The sequence below is a fragment of the Giraffa tippelskirchi genome, chromosome 10 (assembly GCF_054371585.1).
Source record: "Giraffa tippelskirchi isolate mGirTip1 chromosome 10, T2T-mGirTip1v1.2.pri, whole genome shotgun sequence".
Lineage (NCBI taxonomy): Eukaryota > Metazoa > Chordata > Mammalia > Artiodactyla > Giraffidae > Giraffa > Giraffa tippelskirchi.
This window is the reverse complement of record NC_137284.1, coordinates 53773605-53797813: the sequence shown is the minus strand read 5'-3', so window position 1 is coordinate 53797813 and position 24209 is coordinate 53773605. Positions and strand designations below refer to the sequence as shown.

At 36.4% G+C, this 24209-nt stretch overlaps 1 protein-coding gene across 4 annotated transcripts in view; it reads right to left on the bottom strand.

Moving 5' to 3' along the window:
• The window catches only part of ZPBP (zona pellucida binding protein), a 130392-nt gene that overhangs the window by 9453 nt on the left and 96730 nt on the right, over positions 1-24209 (bottom strand). For 2 of the 4 annotated variants that reach the window (XR_014067782.1, XR_014067781.1), the window contains exon 8: positions 15108-15198. The exons of the other annotated variants lie outside the window; for them this stretch is intronic. The gene's annotated coding sequence lies outside the window, so the exon portion shown is untranslated. The remainder of the gene's footprint in view (positions 1-15107; positions 15199-24209) is intronic. 4 annotated transcript variants of the gene reach the window in all.

Genomic DNA, 24209 nt, shown 5'->3' with positions numbered 1-24209 from the left:
AAATAAAACATGATTCAACTATATGCAATTTCTGAAAGAGACTTACTTTAGACCAAATGAAGCAACTAGGTTGAAAGAGAAAAAGATATTCTATGGAAATTGTAATTTTAAAAAAGTTGGGACTAATTCAGTCTAAATAGTCTTTAAGTCCAAAACTGTTGTAAGAGAAAAAGGAAATTACATATTCCTAAAAGGATCAAATCACCAAGAAGATACAATAATTATAAAAACTGTTTCACACCAAAAACAGGTACAGAAAATACATAAAGCAAACATTGACAGGATTAAGGGAGACATAGATAGCTCTACAATAATAATTGAAGATTTTGTTACCTCACTTCCAATAATGGATAGTTTCTAGCTGCTGCTGCTGCTAAGTCACTTCAGTCGTGTCTGACTCTGTGCGACCCCATAGATGGCAGCCCACCAGGCTCCGCCGTCCCTGGGATTCTCCAGGCAAGAACACTGGAGTGGGTTGCCATTTCCTTCTCCAGTGCATGAAAGGGAAAAGTGAAAGTGAAGTCACTCAGTCGTGTCCGACTCTTAGCGACAGAGGATTAAAAAAGAAACAGAATTTGACAACTCTATAAACCAACTAAATTCAATAGATATACATAACACTTCATTTACAGAAACAAAATACCCATTTTTATCAAGTACACATGGATTATTTTCTAGGATGGACAATATTTTAGGACACAAGACAATTATTCATAAGTTAAAAAGAAACAACATCACACAAATCATCTACAATCACAAGAGAATGAAGCTACTGAAGAAATCAGTAGCATAAGTAAAAGTGGAATGTTCACAAAAATGTAGAAATTAAACAACAGACTCCTAAAAGGCCACCAGGATAAAGAAGATATCAAAAGGGAAATTGGAAAACATATTGAGAAGAATTAGAATGAAAACAGAACACACCAAACCATATGAGATTAAGTGAAAGCAGAGGAATATTTATCATCACTACATGCCTACACTGAAAAAAAAAAAGAGATAGATCCTAAATTTATAAGATAACTATATACCTGAATGGATGAGAAAGGAGCAAACTAAATCAAAAGTGGCAGAAGGAAGAAAACCTTTTAGAAAGATTAAAGTGAATATTAATGACAGAGGGAATTTTAAAAATAGAGAAAAACAAGGGAAAGAAAAGTCAAGTTTTGTAAAGACTAAAAGAACTGACAAACTTCTAGCTAGATTAAAAAAAAAAAAAGAAGATTCAAATTTCTAAAATCAGAAAAAAATACAGGACATCACTACCAAACTTACAGAAATAAAAAAGATAAGCCAATTCTAAGAAAAATTATATATGAACTAATTTGGTAAGCTAGACAAAAATGAAAAATACCTGGAAGCACATTCATTAAAAACTAAGAAGAAACAGAAAATCTAAAGAAAACTATAACAAGTAAAGATACTCAGTTATTAACTGAAAACTTCCAATAATGAAAATCTCAAGGTAAGATGACTTCACTGATGAATACTACCAAATAGTTAAAGAAAAATTAAACCAATTCTTCTCAAACTATTTCAAAAACAGAAAGAAAGAAACACTTTTGAATCAATCTGTGATATCAAAGTCAGATAGAGATATTACTAAGACAATGAAATAAAAGGCAATAACTCTTGAATGCAGATACAAACATCCTCAACAAAATACTAGTAACAACTTGTAGCACTATATGAAAATACTATTCACTGTAATAAAGCGGGATATATCCCAGGAACCAAAAAGGTAGCTAAATGTATAAAAAATCAATCAAAGTAATATACCATACAAATAGAAGGGGGGGGAAACTACATGATCATCTCAATTGACACAGATAAAGAATTTGATAAAATCCAAAATTTTTATCATAAAACCCTCAATAAACTAGGAATAAATTGAAAACATTCAATCTAACAAAGGCCTTTATGAAAAACACAAAGCTAGCAGCATCTTTAATAGTTAAATATTGAAAGTTTTCCCCCTAAGGTAAAGAACAAGGCAAGGATGTTCTACAGAAAGATCTAGAGAGAGCAATTAGGCAAGAAAAAAAGAATAAAAGGCACCTGAATTATAAAAGAAAAAGTTATTTATCTAATTGTAGCTTACATGATTGTGTGTATGTATATACACATGGTGGGGAGGGGGGGATGAGAATAGGGAGGGAGGGAGTAGGAAAGAGGGAGAGAAACCTGAGAATACACAGATACTACTAGAGCTAAAAAAAGGAATTCAGCAAAGTTACAGGATACAACATCAACACACAAAAAATAAGTTACATCTATACAGCGGCGGAGCCTGCTGGGCTGCCGTCTATGGGGTCGCACAGAGTCAGATACGACTGAAGCGACTTAGCAGCAGCATACAGCAGCAGTGAAAGTTTCCAAAATTTATTAGGAAAACAATTTTATCTACATGATAATCCACAAAAAAATCCAAGTGTAAAGTTAACCAAGGATGCGAAAGACTTGTACATTAAAATTATAAAACACTACTGTAAGAAATAAGAGATCTACACAGAGGGAAAGACATCCTATGTTCTAGAACTGGAAGACAGTATTATTAAGATGACAATACAGTCCAAAGCAATCTATAGATACAATGTATTCTGAATCAAAATCCCACCAACTTGTCTTGAAGAGATGGAATGATAATCTTCAAATTCACACGGAATTTCAAGAGATTTCAAATATACAACATAGTACTGAAAAAAATGAACAAAGCTAGAGTACTCACAAATTTCAAAACTCCTTACAAAGCTACAATAATCAAAACAGTATAGTACTATAGAATGATAGAACATACACAAATGGAATAGAACTGAGAGTCCAGAAATAAACTCGCACATCAACAGCAACTGATTTTCAACAAGGATGACAAAATCATCCAAAGTGACCTTTCTAATGAAAGGTCCCAGGACAACTAAACAGCTACATGCAAAGAATAGGTCTGGAACCCTAACTCAAACTGCTTTCTAAAAATTACCTCAAATCTTTTTCTTTGAGAAAAAGAAAAGTGGTAGATTTTTTTACAGTTTTGGATTTCACAACAGTTTTTTTAGATATGACACCAAAAGCATGAGCAATAAATAAGGAAAAGATAAATTGGACTTAATGAAAAAACTTCTATGCACAAATGGACATTATTAGTAAAGTGAAAAAAAAATCTGAGAATAGATAAATATTTGGAAATCATACATGTGCTAAGGTTTGAGTATAAAGAGTATGTAAATAGCCCTTAGAACTCAACAACAAAAAGACAAAAACCCAACTTAAAAAATGAACAGAAGACTTGCCTAGACATTTTTTTGAAGATATACAAATGGCCACCAAGTATAGGAAAAAATGCTCAGTATCAGTTGTCACTTGGGAATACACAGATACTACTAAGTCAATACTAAATCAATATTAAGATACTATTTCACACAGAAGGGCAGCTACAATTTTTTAAAGGAAAGTAACAAGAGTTGAGGAAAGATAGACACCCTTGTATATTATTAGCAGCACTGTAAAATTTTGCATGTACTGTGCTAAACAGTTTGACAAGTACTCAAAAAGTTAAACACAGAATTGCTATATAATCCAGAATAATTTCATTCTCAGTATATAATCAAGACTTGAGAATGAATACTCAAGAAGATACATGCATCTCAATGTTCACTGCAGCACTGTTCACAATAGCCAAGACATGGAAGCAACCTAAATGTTCATTAACAGAAGAATGGATAAAGAAGATGTGGTACATACATACAATTAAATATTACTCAACCATTAAAAAGAGTGAAATAATGCCATTTGCAGCAACATGGATGGACCTAGAGATTGTCACACTGAGTGAAGTAAGTCAGACATAAGAGAAATATTATGTGACATCCCTTATATGTGGAATCTATACAAATGAACTTATTTACAAAACAGAAACAGACTCACACAGATTTATGAGAACAAACTTAACAGTTGCCAGGGTGAAAGAGGGGGTGAAGGGTTAGTTAAGGAGTTTGGGGTGGACATGTACACATTGCTATTATCTAAAATGGATAATGAACAAGGTCCTAATTTACAGAACAGGGAACTCTGCTCAATGTAATTGAGAGAGTTAATTCTTAGGTAGGTTGATAAGAAGCCTGGGGTCCCCAAGGAGGAGAAAGGGGTCTGGGGCCCTCTCTCAAGGAGGAGAAAAGGACAAACTTTTTTTTCTACATTCCTTAGTCTTAGCCACATAGAAATTTTTTTTTTTTAAGCCTGAGCTGATGATTACACAATAAAACAACTCATCGGAGACTCTGTACTAATATATATAACAACAATGTACCCTGCTTGAGGATGTGTTTCTCCTTCTTAAGACCCTTCTGACTAATCTTGTCATCTTAAAATATATATTATGGGAGTGGGTCTGGTAAGATTTTTCTATTGTTAGTTCTAATCCTGTTATCTTAAAATGTAAACTGTGGGAATGGGTCTGGTAAGAACTTTACAATCTTGAGACATTCTTTTGATTTACTATAATAATCAATTGAAAAAGTATATCGCTCCCTTGCTAAGAGTAGCAAGGGGGGCACTCTCCGGCCCAATTCTGATGTCCATGTGAGAAGCCTCCTCTACCCCTTTTTATACTTTAATAAAACTCTGCTACACAAAAAGCTCTTGAATGATCAAGCCTGGTCCCTGGTCCTGAGGCTGAACCTTCTTTGGAGACCACCAAGCTGTCATCGTTCACAGTAAGCTATCATTATGTGGCAGCCTGGATGGGAGAGGGGTTTGAGGGAGAATGGATACACGCATATGTATGGATGAGTTTCTTTGTTGTCTACCTGAAACTATCACAATATTGTTAATCAACTATCAGTTCAGTTCAGTCCCTCAGTCGTCTCCGACTCTTTGCGACACCATGAATCGCAGCAGGCCAGGCCTCCCTGTCCATCACGAAATCCTGGAGTTTACCCAAACCCATGTCCATCGAGTCGGTGATGCCATCCAGCCATCCCATCCTCTGTCGTCCCCTTCTCCTCCTGTCCCCAATCCTTCCCAGCATTAGGGTCTTTTCCAATGAGTCAAATCTTCACATGAGGTGGCCAAAGTATTGGAGTTTCAGCTTCAACATCAGTCCTTCCAATGAACACCCAGGACTGATCTCCTTTAGGATGGACTGGCTGGATCTCCTTGCAGTCCAAGGGACTCTCAAGAGTCTTCTCCAACAGCACAGTTCAAAAGCATCAATTCTGCAGTGCTCAGGTTTCTTCACAGTCCAACTCTCACATCCATACATGACTACTGGAAAAACCATAGCTAAAAACCAAAAACAAGACTGGGAGCTGACTATGGCTCAGATCATGAACTCCTTATTGCCAAATTCAGACTTAAATTGAAGAAAGTAGGGAAAATGACTAGACTATTCAAGTGAAGTCGCTCAGTTGTGTCCGACTCTTTGAGACCCCATGGACTGTAGCCCACCAGGCTCCTCCATCCATGGAATTTTCTAGGCAAGAGTACTGGAGTGGGTTGCCATTTCCTTCTCCAGGGGATCTTCCCAACCTGGGGATTGAACCCAGGTCTCCCACATTGCGGGCAGACAGTTTACCATTTGAGCCACCAGGGAATCCTTACTAGACCATTCAGGTATGATCTAAATCAAATCCCTTATGATTATACAGTGGAAGTGAGAAATAGATTTAAGGGACTAGATGTGATAGACAGAGTGCCTGATGAACTATGGATGGAGGTTTGTGACACTGTACAAGAGACAGAGATTAAGACCATCCCCATGGAAAAGAAATGCAAAAACGCAAAATGGCTGTCTGAGGAGGCCTTACAAATAGCTGGGAAAATACGGGAAGCAAAAAGCAGAGGAGAAAAGGAAAGATATTCCCATCTGAATGCAGAGTTCCAAAGAATAGCAAGGAGAGATAAGAAAGCCTTTCTTAGCAATCAATGCAAAGACACAACAAAATGGGAAAGACCAGAGATCTCTTCAAGAAAATCAGAGATACCAAGGGAACATTTCATGCAAAGATGGGCTCAATAAAGGACAGAAATGGTATGGACCTAACAGAAGCAGAAGATATTAAGAAGAGGTGGCAAGAATACACAGAAGAACTGTACAAAAAAGATCTTCATGACCCAGATAATCACGATGGTGTGATCACTCACCTAGAGCCAGACATCCTGGAATGTGAAGTCAAGTGGGCCTTAGAAAGCATCACTATGAACAAAGCTAGTGGAGGTGATGGAATTCCAGTTGAGCTATTTCAAATCCTGAAAGATGATGCTGTCAAAGTGCAGCATTCAATATGCCAGCAAATTTGGAATACTCAGCAGTGGCCACAGGACTGGAAAAGGTCACTTTTCGTTCCAATTCCAAAGAAAGGCAATGCCAAAGAATGCTCAAACTAGCGCACAATTGCACTCATCTCACACGCTAGTAAAGTAATACTCAAAATTCTCCAAGCCAGGCTTCAGCAATACGTGAACCGTGAACTTCCAGATGTTCAAGCTGGTTTTAGAAAAGGCAGAGGAACCAGAGACCAAATTGCCAACATCCGCTGGATCATCGAAAAAGCAAGAGAGTTCCAGAAAAACATCTATTTCTGCTTTATTGACTACGCCAAGCCTTGACTGTGTGGATCACAATAAACTGGAAAATTCTGAAAGAGATGGGAATACCAGACCACCTGACCTGTCTCTTGAGAAACTTGTATGCAGGTTAGGAAGCAACAGTTAGAACTGGACATGGAACAACAGACTGGTTCCAAATAGGAAAAGGAGTATATCAAGGCTGTATACTGTCACCCTGCTTATTTAACTTATATGCAGAGTACACCATGAGAAACGCTGGGCTGGAAGAAGCACAAGCTGGAATCAAGATTGCAGGGAGAAATATCAATAACCTCAGATATGCAGATGATACCACCCTTATGGAAGAAAGTGAAGAGGAATAAGCCTCTTGATGAAAGTGAAAGAGGAGAGTGAAAAAGTTGGCTTAAAGCTCAACATTCAGAAAATTAAGATCATGGCATCTGGTACCATCACTTCATGGGTAATAGATGGGGAAACAGTGTCAGACTTTATTTTTTTGGGCTCCAAAATCACTGTTGATGGTGACTGCAGCCATGAAATTAAAAGACACTTACTCCTTGGAAGGAAAGTTATGACCAACCTAGATAGCATATTTAAAAGCAGAGATATTACTTTGCCAACAAAAAGTCCATATAGTGAATGCTATGGTTTTTCCAGTAATCAGCTATACTCTAATATAAAATTAAAAAAATTTTTTGAAGTTTATTTTTAAAAAACCCTGAAAGGTTAAAAAAAAAAAAAGATATTTGGTAATAGAGACACTGTAGACAGTAACCCTGTGCTACAAGTAAGACAAAAAGAACTTCTTTACCCTGAAGAGAACTATGACCAGAGAGAATAAAGGAAGGAAATTATTTACCATTTTGCCCGAAATAACCAAAACATATTAATAACCATAGAAATATATGGAAAATGATTTTCAAGAAACCAGACATCAAACCACAAGTGACAGTGATCACAAGGGACAGATAAGAAACAAAATACACGAGCTGTACAACTGCTGTGAGAACTGGACAATAAAAAAAGGCTGAGTGCCAAAGAATTGATGCCTTTGAACTGTGGTGCTGGAAAAGACTCTTAACGAGTCCCTTGGACAGCAAGGAGATCAAATCAGTCAATCCTAAAGGAAATCAGCCCTGAATATTCACTGGAAGGACTGATGCTGAAGTTGAAGCTTCAATGGTTTGACCACCTGATACAAAGAGCTGAATCATTAGAAAAGACCCTGATGCTGGGAAAGACTGAAGGCAGGAGGAGAAGGGGACAACAGAGGACAAGATGGTTGGATGGCATCACCGACTCAATAGACATGAGTTTGAGCAAACTCCAGGAGATGGTAAAGGACAGGGAAGCCTGGCGTGCTGCAGTTCATGGGGTCACAAAGAGTTAAGATACGACTTAGTGACTGAACAACGACAACAACTGTTCTAGCTTATTGCCTTCACTGAGTTCCCAACTTATGGTAAAGTAAACTGAGGTGCAGCTAAGCAAAGTTCCTGAACTGGAGAGAAAAAGCTGAAGTCCAAGAAGAAAAATGCAGTTAGCATTCTTTCTATGAACCAGAAAGGAGAGAAGTTCAGAGACAGAGAGCTCTGGAAATGAGAACATCTTGCTTGAATATACAACAGAAGGCAGCATATGTGTCTGAGGAAATGACCTGAATCTGGTGAAAGGACTATCAATTTTGATAACACTAGAGGAAAGGGTAACTGGCACTCACTCAGGCTGATGAGGAATAGTGTCTGTTCCCAACAACCAGAATGGAAAATTCATATTCAAAAGGCATTGGGTAGAGCACTTAGTAAAGTAGTATAAAGTGAACAGCTTTAGACTGAACACTGAACCAGAACATCCAATAAAATTAGAAAAGAAATGATCAAATTGTCTTTGATAATGTATTAATTACATCTGAAGAAAAGAAGATAAAATTCATAGGAATATAAAATTATTTAGCACCAAATAAGATAAAATCACAATATTTGGAACCTACACAAAAATTATGAGGGGTGAAAAAAGAGGCAAGAAAACACATAAAAAAGGGAGTAATCAAAAAATAAAACCAAACTAGAAAAAAGGAGGTAAAGTACTTGTATACTAAAAATTATAACACACTGCTGAAAGAAACAACAGGAGACCTAAATAAATGGAAATTTATTCTGTGTTCACAGTTCAGTTCAGTTCAGTTGCTCAGTTGTGTCCGACTCTTTGCGACCCCGTGAATGTTCACAGTAGGAAGACTTAATATTAATGTCAATCGAAATTAATGTCAATAGTACACAAAGCAATCTAGTGATTCAATGCAACCTCTATGAAAATATCACCAGGGTTTTTTAAGAAAGAAATTAAAAATGCCAATCCTCAATTCATATTAAATTGCAAATGGTCCTGAATAGCTAAAACACAGTCTTGAAAAAAAACAAACCTGGAGGATCCATATATCCCCATTTCAAAACATACTACAAAGCACTAGTAATCAAAACAGATAGACCTATAGACCAATGGAATATAAATAAACCTATTCATTTATTACCAACTGATTCTTGATAAGGGTGCCAAGTCCATTCAATGTGAAAATTAGTATCCTCAATAAATGGTGCTCAGAAATTTGTATTTCTACAAGCAGAAAAATGAAGTTGGATGCTTAACCTCATCCTTTATACAGATATTAACTGTGACTTAATTACAAGAGCTAAAAATTCCTAGAATAAAACATAGGGCTAAATCTTCATGCCTTTGAATATGGCAACAAAATTTTTTAAAAATGGATAAACTGGAGTTCATTAAAAGTAAAATTTCTGCATATCAAAAGATGTTATCAACATCTTTGTCAAATGGTTAAACAGAAAAGTTAACACGGTCTATCTCAAACTGGCACAAGATATAAGTACTAATCATAAGAAAGTTGGAGTGATTATATTAATATCTAACACAGTAGACTTCAATGAAACCAATATTCTCAGGAATAAAAAGGTGTATCATTACACAATGATGGAGAGTCAAGTGATCAAGAAAAAAATAGCAATCCTAAGTGCCTATTTACTTAATTACTGAGTTTCAAAATACTTGATAAAAGAGAAATAGTCCAATCCACAATTACAACTTTGAGTTTCAACATTTCACTCTTACCAATTGATTCATCAAGTGGAAACCAGAACAAAAGAGATAAAGAAAATTTGACTTCTACATTAAATGCCAGAATAAATATTTTTAAAGAGAACATGGGAACATTCATCAATATATGCCATATCCTGAGCCTTAAAACACTTCTCAAAACAACTAAAAATTCCAAGTAATATACAGCATATTTTCTAAATAGAAAAAAAAAAGTTAGAAATCAACAATACAAAGATACACTGGAAATGATCAATTATATGGGAATTAAACAGAATACTACAAAAAGAGCCCTGGGACAAATAAAATTACAAAGAAAATTAGAAAACATTTTGTACCAAGTGAAAAACTTAAATAGTGGGATGAAGGTAAAACAAGCGTAGGGAAAAACATATAGCCTTAAATACTTATATAAGAGAATAAAAAGATATAAAATCAATGTAGTGTGCTGTTCTCTTAAACTAAAGAAAGTGGAGCATATTGTTTCAGATGAGAAAGAAAGCAAAAATAATATTTATTAAAATGTTAAAGTAAGATCAGATATAAGAAAGAAATCAGACAAATGAAAAATTCAATAAACTAAAAGTTGGCTCTTTGAAGATACTAATAAAATTCATAAATTTCCAACCAGAGCTTGTAAAACCAGAAACAACTTAGTCAAGATAAATGAGTAACACCAGAATGATAGAAGAAATATCACTACAGATTCTGTGACATTAGTGGTAAAATAAGATATACTGATAAGTTTGTGGAATAGATTTGACCATTTAAAGAAAATGGACAAACATCTTGCACATAAAATTATAAAAATGGACCCAGAAAACCCAAAAAGCACTTTGTCAATTAACCATTTTAATTACAACTCTTCCCACAGGGAGCTACAGTTCAGCTGTGGTGGTGGTCTAATGCCAAATGCTGAATGGGCTAGTGCCCTTTCAGCCCAGTGGTTATGACTAAAACTGGAACTGAAAGTGAAATAACTACCTGAGGGTCTCTAGAAAGCAAAGACTTTAGGTGAATTTGTAAAGGTAGTTAAGAGAAGCAACTCACACCGAGACAAGTGTCTCATTTATTTTAGCTTTCTCTCTCAGCCATACCACCAAGGTTGACTGATTTGCAAAGCAATACTGTACAGGCAGATAAAACTTCAGCTGAAAACATGACATACTTTTGGTCAATGGAATAAAGGAATAAAGCCCAGAGAGACAACACGGTGAGGGGGAAGTCTTGGAGGCAAATGATGCTAAGAAAGAGTTCCCTTAATTCTGTATATGAGCCTGTACAAGACTCAGCAAAATTCCTGTGCCACATGTACACTACATAGACCCAAGCCAACATACAAAGACTTTAGAGAACTAAAGTTAGATCTAAAAACATACAAATTGCAGTCTAACTCCTGAACATATAATCATGGAAAAGACCCCAAGCCAGCATAACAAAGTCTTTGAGAATTGAACTGGATTTGAATTAGATTTCCTACTAAAACAAAAACATCAACCTTTTCCAGACGATTATAGCAGAATTCAGAGGATATACAACATAACACTCATTAGTTATAATGTTATAATAGAAAGTAAATAAACATCCAAAAATCCAAGAAAATGTGACCTATTAACAAGAGAAAAGATAAACAAATGCTAACCTCAAGATAACAGGTGTTTGAGCTATCAGACAATATTATTGTAAAGTAGATAAAGAAATAAACTGAAGAACAGAGAGAAAATATTGAAAAACACTAAACCCTCAGGCACGTATATTACAGTAGCAATAGGCATAATATATGGGTATCACTGTCAATACTGAAGAAGATGAGAAATAGGTAATCTAGCAATATCTATAAATGATATTACATAATTTGGTGAAAGACAAATTCACAGATTCAAGGATCTCATAGAATCCTAAACAGGATCTTATTTTTAAAAATGTCTAAAAACATCACATTCAAAAGTTTGACAATATATAATAAAACTCCAGAAAGCAGTTGGACAAAAATGACAAATTATGTACAAGGAAACAACAATTCAAGTGACTGTAGATTTCTAAATCAGAGTCTGCAGTGATCAGAAGACAGTGGAACAACAGTTTTAAGAACTGAAAAAAAAAGCTTCAACCCAAAATTCTATACTCAGGGAAAATATCCATCAAAAAATGAAGAACAAAGATCTATAGATAGAGAAGTATCACAAAATGAAGAACAAAGATCTATAGATAGAGAAGTGTCATCTTTAGATAGAGAAAAGGTAATAGAATTTGCTACCAGCATACCTGCTCTACAAGAACTGCTTGAGGAAATTCTTTTAGATGACATAATATCTGAAAGATACTATGTGAAAGATAATATCCGACAGACATAACATCTGGAAGAGGAAACCTCCATCAGCAATGGAAAACATCTGGATAAATATGAAAGACTATTTTCTCCTTAAGTTATTTAAAATATGTAAGATTATTAAAAGCAAAAATCACAATAGAGTTTGGAGAACTTTTCACTGTCAAAAGTGAAAGTGAAAGTCACTCAGTCGTGTCTGACTCTTTGTGACCCCATGGACTATACAGTCCATGGAATTTTCTAGGTCAGAATACTAGAATAGGTAGCCTTTCTCTTCTCCAGGGGATCTTCCCAACCCAAGGATCGAACCCAGGTCTCCAGCATTACAGGTGGATTCTTTACGACCTGAGCCACAAGGGAAGCCCTTTCAGTGTACCAATAAGTAATAAATATGATTATAAAATAAAGAGCAGTGAGATGGTAGCCAGATAAAGAATTTCAAGCACTGTAAGCTTGAATTTTTGTGGATTGGTGTAGTATCAACTCTTAAGTAGACAAATTTGTATAGTCTTTAGACTACCAAAGCCACATAAAAAGTACAGTCAAAAGGGAAATTAAATGGCATTAAATGTTTAAACTATAATACTTAAAATAATCAAATAACATAAAAAAAAGCAGCTTAGCTGATTGAAAATGTTATAAGGAAAAGCAAATGAGCTACAATAACTAAGACAACTTTGCAAGAGAAGAAAAGAGAATCACACTACCCAATTTTAGTACTCAGTAGCTACAGTACAGTAGAAGTTTTGGTATAAAAATTGACACAAAGATCAATGAAACAGATCACTTTCCTGAGTAATTCCATCAAATATTGAAAGATGAAATAATATCGGTTTTACAGAAGCTCTTTTGGAAAATAAATTTGGAGGGAAAATTGCCCAAGTCATTTTATGGTGCCAACATAACTGTATTTCATAAACATGACAAAGACATTATAAAAATATAGATGAATACTCTTGCTGAAAATGGTATAAATATTAGCAAATGAAATAAAACAGTAGGTAAAAAGAATAAAAGATCACGGTTGGTAGAGTTTATCTCAGGAATGCAAGGTTAGTTCAATATTAGAAAATCTATCAATGTAAATTTCTATACTAATATAATAAAAAAATATATTTTTTAAATTCAGATAAAGAATGGGACAAAATTCTTTAACTACTCATGATCATGATTTTAGCAAATTAAGAATAGTAGGAGACTGGGCTTCCCTGGTGGTACAGTGGTTAAGAATCTGCCTGCCAATGTAGGCAACGTATGTTCAATCCCTGCTCTGGGAAGATCCCAAATGCTAGCTAAGCCCATGAGTCACAACTACTGAGCCCGCACACCTAAAGCCTGTGCTCTTCAACAAGAGAAGCCACTGCAATGAGAAACCAGTGCACTGCAACAAACAGTAGCTCCTGCCTGCCACAACTAGAGAAAGCCTGCACAGAGCAACGAGATCTAGTATGGCCAAATATGAATAAATAACGACTTAAACAAAGAAAATAATAGTAGGGGACTACATCAAGCTGAAAACAAGTATCTAAGACAGTCCTAGTGCTAATATCATACTGAAAACGAAAAAGGTATCTCTAATATTGGGAACAGGATAAGAATGCCTGTTTTTACTCAACACTGTATTGGAAGACCTATTCTTGGCAGTAAAACAAGTAAAGGAAAAAAATGGCACAAATATCAGAAAAAATAAAATCTGTTTGAAGATGATATGTTTATTCTTGATATGTTTATTCTAGAAAATAATTATGAGCTCTCATCATTTGAATTAAACAGAAACACTGGATCCAGGTTAGTATTTAAAAATCAACTGTATTCTTAAATACTATAGTAATTCAGAAATACAGAATAAGCAAAGACATTTTTAAATACAGTACTTACTATAAAGCTACATTAATAAAGACACATGGTATTGGTGAAATGATAAATATAAGGATAGAAGTGAAGTCGCTCAGTCATGTCTGACTCTTTGCAACCCCATGGACTGTAGCCTACCAGGCTCCTCTGTTCACGGAATTTTCCAGGCAAGAGTACTGGGGTGGGTTGTCATTTCCTTCTCCAGGTGATCTTCCCGACCCAGGGATCAAACTCAGGTCTCCTGCATTGCAGGTAGATGCTTTACCCTCTGAGCCACCAGGGAACCCAAGTGGACCAGAATTAATATAGTCAGTTGAATTTTTGACAGCAGTACCAAGGAGCTTCCCAGGTGGCACTAGTGGTAAAGAACCTGCCTGCCAATGTAGGAGACGTAAAAGATGTGGGTTCAATCCCTGGGTCAGGAAGATCCCCTGGAGTAAGGTATAGCAACCCACTCCAGTATTCTTGCCTGGAGAATTCCATGTACAGAGGAGTCTGGCAGGCTACAGTCCATAGGGTCACACAGAATCGGAAACAACTGAAGCAACTTAGCACGCACCAAGGAAAATTTAATGAGAAAAGAAAAGTCTTCCACAAATGGTTCTGCATCACCAAGATAGGCTATCTGTATTGTGAAAAATGAATACTGACCCTTATCCTCATAGCAAACAGAAATATTAATTCAAGTATAGACATAAATGCTCAACCCAAAAGTACTAAATAAAAAGCACAGTAGAAAATCTTTGTGACATTAGGCTAGGAAAAGTTTTATTAGATCACAAAAACACATGATCCACAGAATAAAAAAAATTAATAAACTGTACTTCTTCAATTTTTTGCTTTGAAAACAAAAATGCAAGCCTTAGTCTGGAAGAATATATTCATAGTACATATATCAGAAAATAAATTTTGTCCATACTAAATTAAGAACTCTGTAAGACAAATAACCCACTTTAAAAATGGGAAAGATATTTGAACACACATTGTGCAAAAGAAAACCAACATCCAATAGAAACTTGAAAATATCTTGTTAAAAGGAAAATTAAAATTAAAACCACAATGAGATACCACTACACATACACACATTGGAATGGTTAAAATTAAAAAGAGTGACTACTCTATGCTTTGGAAAGTATTTATTAAATAGAACAACAGAAACTCCACAACTTTGCTGGTAGAACATGAAAATTTTACAGCCACTTTAAAAATAATTTGGCTTTTTTAAAAATAAAGTTAAACATAAACTTACCGTATGACCCAGCAATCGCAGTCATAGGTATTGTCCACACAAAGACTTGTACAGCAATGTTCATAGCAGCTTTATTTGTACTGGCCTAAAACTGGAAACAACCCAAATGTCCATCATCAGGTGAACAGATAAACAAATGTGGTATATCCATACAATGGATGACTACTCAGCAATAAAGAGGAGCAAACTATTACTACATGCAATAATACTGATGAACCTCAAAATCATTACACTGAGTGAAAGAATCCAGACAAAGATTATCTACTGCATGGATCCACTTATTAAAAATTATAAAATGTATGTAAATATGTAGTGATACAGAGCATAATATCAATGTTAGCCTGGGAATGAAGGAGGACTTGAAGGAGGACTGATTACAAAATGGCATAAGCAAAGTTCAGGATTATGGCAGAGATCCTGTTCTTGATCACAGTAATAGTTTCATGGATGTATACAGTCCAAGTCATTAAACTGCATAATTTCAACACGTGTACTAAATTGTATGTCAGTTGAGCCCAAACAAAGCAAGTTGCAGAAGTTATTTCAGATAAGACACTACTCATTGATTATCATGCAAACCAATACTATTTGCTATTGTTGACTGCCTCAATAGGGTTGAAAGTATAAAATCCTAAATTGAGGTAAAAAGTATCAAATTGTGATAATAGATATATCTGAGTAGAAGTGAAGACAAAAGATTGTTGAGGCCTTCACAGGAAGCTTCACCTGTGTTCTAGTTAAATCACTTTAAATCTTAGGATATAAAGCAAGTGACAGAACATGAAGTTTGTTTGAAATGGGTGATATGAACATCCTTGTTCATAACATCATTTTCTATATTTTTAGATGTTTGAAATATAAAGAAAGATTTTGTTTCCAAAGAACCATAATAAATCAGACACACACACATACACATACATCTTCCCTTAAAAATCAAAAATAAACAAGTTTCAAGTTAGTTAGCTTCAATGAGGCATTAAACGTTTGAGGGAAAAATTTTATAAATTTTACATTAGCCATTTAGAAAAAGCAAGAAGAGGGAACAATTGCCAACTCATTTTTTAAATAGCAGTGCCCTTAGTAATGAAATTTTATGAATATTTATAAGAAAACTATAGATCAAAGTTCCTCATGGATATGGACACAAAAATCCTTAACTAAACGTTAGCATATAAGCACCAGCAATATATAGAAATTATGAATAATGATCACATACAGTTTATATTAAAGGTCAGTTAATACAAAGTTGGTTTAACTTCTACATATTAATCAATGATCATAAAATATGGTAAAAGATATAAAACATATGATATCAACAATGTATACAAGACATGACAAAATTTAATCTCGCTCATGATGAAAAATCAAAATCAACAGAAAATGGAAGGGAATTTCCCTCATCAATTCAATTAATGGCATCTTTGAAAAACCAACTAGTATCACACCTAGTTGGGAAAGCCTGTGGCCCCTGACAACTGAAAGAGAAAAGGAATGCCAACTCTCACCACTTTTGGTGAGTACTCTTCTGAACATTCTAGAAAGACTAATGGGTTGACGAAAAGAAATCAAGAACATGAAAACTGTAAACAAAGCAGTGAAACTGTCTTTATTCCTATGTGAGAAAAATAGGTATGAAAACAATCCTTAAAATAAAAAATAAACACTTAGAACTACGAGTTTTAGCAAGGCCATGCAATGCAAGGTCAGTGTTTCTAGAAGAAATTAGGAAAAATTTTCCATGAATTTGGGTTAAGCAGAAATTTCTTAGATGGACTTAATATCTTTGGTCTATTAAGAAAAAAATTGAGAAACTTATTTTTATCAAAATTAAACTTCTATATCTGAAAGACACCATTTCAGTTCAGTTCAGTCGCTCAGTCGTGTCTGACTCTCTGCGACCCCATGAATTGCAGCATGGGTAAACTGCTTTACCATTGGGTAAACTCCGGGAGTTGGTGATGGACAGGGAGGCCTGGTGTGCTGCGATTCATGGGGTCACAAAAGAGTCGGACACGACTGAGTGACTGAACTGAACTGAACTGAAATGTAATAAGTAGTTATAAGTGATTGTGAAGTGGCATAAAGGACCAATTTGGGGAATGGAAATTTCTGTGTCTTCATGGTGGTGTTGGTTAAATGGAAAATACACTTGCTGAAACTCACTAAACAGCACAATTATAACGTGCACATTTAAATGAAAATAAGTATATTTATTACACCCTAAAAAAGTTGATTAAAAATATTTCCCCACAAATACTGCATGATCTAAAATAGTCAAATTCATAGAGGCAGGAAGTAGAATGGTGGTTCAAAGGGGCTAGTGAGAGGAAAAACGAGAAGCTATTACAAAGTTTTGGTTATTTATGCAGGACGAATAAATTCTGGAGCTCCAAGTATAGAAATATGATTCTAATTAACAATATTACACTGCATACTTAAAATCTGGTAAAAGGATAGATCTTAAGTGATCTCACCATAAAATATATATACATATATATATATATATGTACATATATATATATGTAACTATGTGAAGTATAGGGCTCCCCTGATAGCTCAGTTGGTAAAAAACCCACCTGCAATGCAGGAGACCCCGATTCAATTCCTGAGTTGGGAAGATCCACTGGAGAAGGGATAGGCTACCCACTCCAGTATTCTTGGGCTTCCCTTGTGGCTCAGCTGGTAAAGAATCTGCCTGCAATGCAGGAGACCTGGGTTCAATCCCTGGGTTGGGAAGATCCCCTGGAGAAGGGAAAGGCTATGCACTCCAGTATTCTGGCCTGGAGAATTCCATGGACTGTATAGTCCATGGGGTCGTAAAGAGTCAGACACGACTGAGTGACTTTCACTTTCACTTTCACGTGAGGTATGAACATGATGGATATGTGAATTAATAGTAGCTTGATTGTGGTGATTATTTCAGTGTATTTGTATTTCCAAACATCAAGTTGTACATGTTAAATACATACAATTTTATTTGTAAATTATAACAACGAAGAAGAGAAACATACAACACATTTATGAATATGAAGCCACCTTCTCACTAAATCGTATTCCTATCAGCCTTATTGAAAATGAAAACTGACCAGCTGACTCTAAAATGAATAGGGGAATATAAAGGACTTTGTGACAGACTGTGTTTCGCAAAGAGGCAAACAATATATCCCATCATCCACATTCAAACAATTGTGACCTTGTTGAGTAGCAGAATCCATCTGTGTCACTTCCTTCTGAAGCCTAAGTGGGACTCTGTATGGCAGAACTGACATTAGCTGACTTCTGATGGTCGGTCGATGAAGTACATGGCTTTTGACTGTTATCCTATGACATGAGCTTTTAGATTCCACTGCCATTCTGTCAATCCAGTCCAGTGTTCTTGCCTGGAGAATCCCAGGGATGGGGGAGCCTGGTGGGCTGCTGTCTATGGGGTCGCACAGAGTCGGACATGACTGAAGCAACTTAGCAGCAGCAGCAGCCATTCTGTAATGTGATAGTGCCCAGTGCTCTCATAGGGCCAGTCAATATGGATGATCTCATGAGTTAGTATGGAAACCCTCAAGAATAACAGGCTTATGGCCAGAGTACATAGAAAATTCTTGCCTCAATACTTTGGAATATCTAGCATAGATTGAAAACTGGTTAAGTCAAATGAGTTAAAAGCAGGACCAGAAATAATCCAACTCTTTCCAAATAATTTTCTTGAGTATGTCAGAATAAAATTCAATAATACAAAAGTATCCAATGCCAAAAAACAAAACATTCACAAATATCTGGCATCCAGTGACAAATTATTTGGTATCAGAGAGGCAAGACAATATGACTCACAGTAAGAAGAAAATTAATTGCAAACTACCCTGAACATGTGGAAAAGAACACTAAAACAATTAATAATATTCCATATGTTCAAGACTTAAGATAATATATGTAAGATATTTTGAAAAAGCATTTCAAACAATTTTCAGGCTGCCAAAACCATGATATGTGTAATAAAAAATACTCTGGGTAGGATTAATGGTTAATTTGATATTGCAGAAGGAAAGATGACTAAACCTGAAGATACATCAAAAGAAACTATACAGAATAAAACACACAGAAAGAATTTTTAATGAAAAGATCAACAAAGAGCTGTAGGAAAATGTCAGTCAGGTTAATACATGTTTAATTGGAATCTCAGAAGGAGAAAAAGTGGCTAATAGGAAAATTATTTGAATAAATATAATTTTCCAAATTTGGAGAGCACTGAGTCCACAAATCCAAGAAACTCAACAACAAACTACGAACAAAGAATCATGAAAAAAACACCAAAATGCATCATATTTATATTCCTCAAAAGCATAATAAAAAGAAAATCTTAAAAGAATTCTCAAAAAAACGCATGTATTGCATAGAGGAATAAAAATGAGGATGATACAGATTTCCAACTGGAACAATTCAAGTGAGAATACAGGGTCAACATTTAAATATATTGCATATCCAGTAACAAAACTGTTCAAAAATGAAGACAAAAAAAATATGACGATTCATCAGTAGCAAACTCACACCAGAAGAAATGTTAAATAAAATCCTTCAGGCCATAGGAAGAGAACTGTACATGGAATTGAGTCTACACCAAGAATGAAGACTAACAGATAAGAGACTTAGATGGGTAAGTACTGTAGAATATTCTTAAAGAAACTGGAATACGAGACCACCCTGCCTGCCTCTTGAGAAACCTGTGTGCAGGTCAAGAAGCAACAGTTAGAACTGGACATGGAACAACGGACTGGTTCAAAATTGGGAAAGGAGTATGTCAAGGCTGTATACTGTCACCCTGTTTATTTAACTTATATGTAGAGTACATCATGAGAAACACTGGGCTGGATGACTTACAAAATGGAATCAAGACTGCCGGGAGAAATCAACAACCTCAGATATGCAGATGATATCACTTTAACGGCAGAAAGCTAAGAGGAACTAACGCGCTTCTTCGTGAAGGTGAAAAAGGAGACTAAATCAGTTCAGTTCAGTCCAGCCGCTTAGTCGTGTCCAGCTCTTTGTAACCCCATGAATTGCAGCACGCCAGGCCTCCCTGTCCATCACCAACTCTCAGAGTTTACACAAACCCATGTCCATTGAGTCAGTGATGCCATCCAACCATCTCATCCTCTGTCGTCCCCTTCTCCTCCTGCCCCTAATCCTACCCAGCATTAGGGTCTTTTCCAATGAGTCAACTCTTCGCATCAGGTGGCCAAAGTATTGGAGTTTCAGCTTCAACATCAGTCCTTCCAATGAACACCCAGGACTGATCTCTTTTAGGATGGATTGATTGGATCTCCTTGCAGTCCAAGGGACTCTCAAGAGTCTTCTCCAACACCACAGTTCAAAACCATCAATTCTGTGGCGCTCAGCTTTCTTCACCGTCCAACTCTCACATCCATACATGACCACTGGAAAAACCGTAGCATTGACTAGACGGACTTTTGTTGGCAAAGTAATGTCTCTGCTTTTAAATATGCTATCTAGGTTGACCATAACCTTCCTTCCAAGGAGTAAGCGTCTTTTAATTTCATGGCTGCAATCACCATCAACAGTGATTTTGGAGCCCAAAAAAATAAAGTCTGACACTGTTTCCACTGTTTCCCCATCTATTTCCCATGAAGTCATGGGACCAGATGCCATGATCTTAGTTTTCTGAACATTGAGCTTTAAGCCAACTTTTTCACTCTCCTCCTTCACCTTCATCAAGAGGCTCTTCAGTTCTTCTTCACTTTCTGCCATAAGGGTGGTGTCATCTGCATATCTGAGGTTATTGATATTTTCCCGGCAATCTTGATTCCAGCTTGTGTTTCTTCCAGCCCTGCGTTTCTCATGATGTACTCTGCATATAAGTTAAATAAGCAGGGTGACATTATACACCCTTGGCGTACTCCTTTTCCTATTTGGAACCAGTCTGTTGTTCCATGTCCACTTCTAACTGTTGCTTCCAGACCTGCAGACAGGTTTCTCAAGAGGCAGGTCAGGTGGTCTGGTATTCTCAACTCTTTCATAATTTTCCACAGTTTATTGTGATCCACACAGTCAAAGGCTTTGGCATAGTCAATAAAGCAGAAATAGATGTTTTTCTGGAACTCTCTTGCTTTTTCGATGATCCAGTGGATGTTGGCAATTTGGTCTCTGGTTCCTCTGCCTTTCCTAAAATCAGCTTGAACATCTGGAAGTTCACGGTTCACGTATTGCTGAAGCCTGGCTTGGAAAATTTTAAGCATTACTTTACTAGAGTGTGAGATGAGTGCTATTATGCGGTAGTTTGAGCATTCTTTGGCATTGTCTTTCTTCGAGATTGGAATGAAAAGTGACCTTTTCCAGTCCTGTGGCCACTGCTGAGTTTTCCAGATTTGCTGGCATATTGAGTGCAGCACTTTCACAGCATCATCTTTCAGGATTTGAAATAGCTCAACTGAAATTCCATCACCTCCACTAGCTTTGTTCGTAGTGATGCTTTCTAAGGCCCACTTGACCGCACATTTCAGGATGTCTGGCTCTAGGTGAGTGATCACATCATCGTGATTATGTGGGTCGTGAAGATCTTTTTTGTACAGTTCTGTGTATTCTTGCCACCTCTTCTTAATATATTCTGCTTCTGTTAGGTCCATACCATTTCTGTCCTTTATTGAGCCCATCTTTGCATGAAATATTCCCTTGGTATCTCTAATTTTCTTGAAGAGATCTCTGGTCTTTCCCATTGTATTGTTTTCCTCTATTTCTTTGCATTGATCACTGAGGAAGGCTTTCTTATCTCTCTTTGCTATTCTTTGGAACTCTGCATTCAGATGGGTATGTCTTTCCTTTTCTCCTTTGCTTTTTGTTTCCTGTCTTTTCCCAGCTATTTGTAAGGCCTCCTCAGACAGCCATTTTGCTTTTTTGCATTTCTTTTTCTTGGGGATGGTCTTGATTCCTGTCTCCTGTACAATGTCACGAACCTCCATCCATAGTTCATCAGGCTTTCTGTCTATCAGATGTAGTCCTTTAAATCTATTTCTCACTTCCATTGTATAGTCATAAGGGATTTGACTAAGGTCATACCTGAATGGTCTAGTGGTTTTCCCCACTTTCTTTAATTTAAGTCTGAATTTGGCAATAAGGAGTTCATGATGTGAGCCACAGTCAGCTCCTGGTGTTGTTTTTGCTGCCTATATAGAGCTTCTCCATCTTTGGCTGCAAAGAATATAATCAGTCTGATTTCAGTGTCGACCATCTGGTGATGTCCATGTGTAGAGCTTCTCTTGTGTTGTTGGAAGAGGGTGTTTACTATGATCAGTGCGTTCTCTTGGCAGAACTCTATTAACCTTTGGCCTGCTTCATTCTGTACTCCAAGGCCAAATTTGCCTGTTACTCCAGGTGTTTCTTGACTTCCTACTTTTGCATTCCAGTCCCCTATAATGAAAAGGGCATCTTTTTTTGGGTGTTAGTTCTAAAAGGTCTTGTAGGTCTTCATAGAACTGTTCAACTTCAGCTTCTTTGGTGTTACTGGTTGGGGCATAGACTTCGATTACTGTGATATTGAATGGTTTGCCTTGTAAACAAACAGAGATCATTCTGTTGTTTTTGAGATTGCATCCAAGTACTGCATTTCAGACTCTTTTGTTGACCATGTTGGCTACTCCATTTCTTCTAAGGGATTCCTGCCCACAGTAGTAGATATAATGGTCATGTGAGTTAAATTCACCCATTCTAGTCCAGTTTAGTTCACTGATTCCTAGAATGTCGATGTTTACTCTTGTCATCTCCTGTTTGACCACTTTCAATTTGCCTTGATTCATGGACCTATCATTCCAGGTTCCTATGCAATATTGCTCTTTGCAGCATCAAATCTTGCTTCTATCACCAGTCCCATTCACTACCAGGTGCTGTTTTTGCTTTGGCTCCATCCCTTCATTCTTTCTGGAGTCATTTCTCCACTGATTTCCAGTAGCATATTGGGCACCTGCTGACCTGGGGAACTCATCTTTCAATGTCATATCTTTTTTGCCTTTTCCTACTTTCATGGGGTTCTCAAGGCAAGAATACTGAAGTGGTTTGCCATTCCCTTCTCCAGTGGACCACATTTTATCAGACCTCTCCACCATGACCTGTCCATCTTGGGTGGCCCCATATGGCATGGCTTAGTTTCACTGAGTGAGACATGGCTGTGGTCCATGTGATCAGACTGGCTAGTTGTTCGTGACTGTAGTTTCAGTCTGTCTGCCCCCTGACCTCCTCTGTCAGTTCCTACCGTTACCTGGGTTTCTCTTACCTTGGACACGGGGTCTCTCTTCAGGGAGAGAGAGCGTGGCGGCTGCAAGACTAACAACAGAACTACAACTCCCCTGAATAAGAAGAAATTCTGCCTGTGGACTGCAGCTTTAGACTGTGGCCAATAGTTTTTTGCCTGCCCTTCTTGAGAGCCTGTCCTATAAATTTTTGAATTATCTCACTAGTTGTCATAATCATATCAAACAATTTCTTGCAATAAATCTCTCAATATATATCTCTTACTGATTGTTTTCTCTAGTGGAACTATGACTGATAATCCATGATAACACCAATAAAAAGAAATCTGTAGTTGGTAGTATTAATATTAGGCAAAACAGAAGTCAGAGGAAAGATTATTACAAGGAATAAAAAAAATCTCACAATGATAAGGGCATGAACATAACCAGAGAGATATAGCGGAAAACATGTTTCAATAATTAAAAAGTCTGAGTCTTTGTGACCCTATCAACTATAGCCCACCAGGATTGTAGGAGTGGGTTGCCATACCCTTTTTCAGGGGATCTTGCCAACCCAGGGATCAAACTTGTCTCTTATGTCTCCTGCATTGGCAGGCAGGTTCTTTACTACTGGTGCCACCTGGAAAGCCCAAAAAGTATTCACATACCACACATTCTCTTTAACAATTGAATTACATTAGATTTCAATAAAAGAAAGACCTCTGGAAATTTCTGTAATAATTGGTAATTAAACACAGTTTTAATAATCAATTGCTTGAAGAAGAAATCAGAAGAGAAATGAGCATTTTGAAGTAAATGGAAATGAAAATAAAACATGACAAAATGTGTGAAGTGCCACTAAAGCTAGGGACAA